Source organism: Gossypium hirsutum, chromosome D06 (assembly GCF_007990345.1).
Source record: "Gossypium hirsutum isolate 1008001.06 chromosome D06, Gossypium_hirsutum_v2.1, whole genome shotgun sequence".
Taxonomy (NCBI): Eukaryota; Viridiplantae; Streptophyta; class Magnoliopsida; order Malvales; family Malvaceae; genus Gossypium; species Gossypium hirsutum.
Window position 1 is genome coordinate 58,623,065 of NC_053442.1, and position 1,645 is coordinate 58,624,709.

The following is a 1,645-nucleotide window of genomic DNA, read 5'->3' on the forward strand; positions in this document are numbered from 1 at the left end:
CTTTTGTTTGGTGTCTGTTTTTGCTGCTTTTTTGTGCGTCTCTTGCAGGTACGGAGTGTAGGGTCTGGACGTCGCATGTACGGAGGCAAAGGCGCGCGTACGAGGTAGCAGACGTGGCACCATGCACATGGGGAGAGGCATGGGTGGCAGCGGCACAGGAGGCTTCTACTGCTGCTAGGGTTTTCAGCGTTTGAGGCTGAGTTGGGTTTTGGGCTTCTATAATCGGGCTAGGAACTTGAGCATTTGTATTTAGAAGTTGGGCTTATTGTATTGGGTTGTAACTGGACTGTGGACTTTTAATTTTTAATTTGGCTTTATTTTATTCATTTGTTTATTTGGTTTATTTCACTAACGGGCCGGGTAGATTGAGCCTACTACAGCTACCCCTCTTTGCTCGTTGTCGTGTAACGGGAATAGAGAAAAGACTAAAGAGGACCAATATTTCCCGGTCGTGCTTGGACTTTGGTGCTCTTCTTGTTCGAGTTGCCTCATTCCATCCTACTGCATCTTCAGAGGTGTTGGAATTGGTGCTTCGATTCACTCCACCGCATCGTCGGGGAGATAGGATTACTGGCTTCAATCTGCTCCGCTGTAGTTTTAGGGAGATAAGATTGACTATATTCGATCCGCTCTGCTACTGCTTAGGGAGATAGGATCTGCAATTTCCAACCTATTCCACTGCTGTTAGAGATATAGGACTTGTGGCCTAAATCTATTTCCCTACTCCCGAGGAAGATAAGATTCGCCGTCTTCGATCTGCTCCATTATTGCTTAGGGAGACAAGATCTACAATTTCTAACCTATTCCACTGCTGGTCAGGGACATAGGACTTGTGGCTTAAATCTGTTTCCCTACTCTTAGGGAAGATAAGATTCGCCGTCTTCGATCTGCTCCACTATTGCTTAGGGAGACAAGATCTGCAATTTCCAACCTATTCCACTGCTGATCAGGGACATAGGACTTGTGGCTTAAATCTTTTTCCCTACTCTTGGGGAAGATAAGATTCGCCGTCTTCGATCTGCTCCGCTACTGCTTAGGGAGACAAGATCTGCAATCTTTACTGATCTGTTCTCTAGGGAACATGACATGTGTAATGAACCTAATTATGCCTAATGGTTAGGATGACATGATCAGAATGAATCTAGTGCTCCTAACTAGACATGAGTGAATGGTATTTACATGAATGCAAGATGCTGTCATATTACTCAAAATCTTATTAGAGCTTTTATCGTAACCGTGCTTTAACACCCTCATTCCTGGCCGGTGCCTTCAACAAAAAACTTAATTAAATTGCCCCCGCTGTATACCTTCAAGCTCGTTTCATTGGGTTGTATTCAATATGCAACTCAAAAGGGAGCTCTGGTCTTCTCTTCATATTTCCATCACAATTGAAGGATATCAAACGCGTAAATATTTGGTATACCATTCGCAGAATGCCACATTAAATGCTTGTGCACGAAGAATTTTCCTCCAAGGAGATCTCTCCTTTCTAACTTATGATTATTGCTGACATTTCGTTCAATTGATGCTTCTGTCAATGAAATCCAAAAGGAATTGTTTACAAATCAGACTTTTCCTTAGATTTCTGACCTTTAAACCTGGTTCGTTCTAAACAATAGTCCTGTTTCGGATTACTGTATTATTT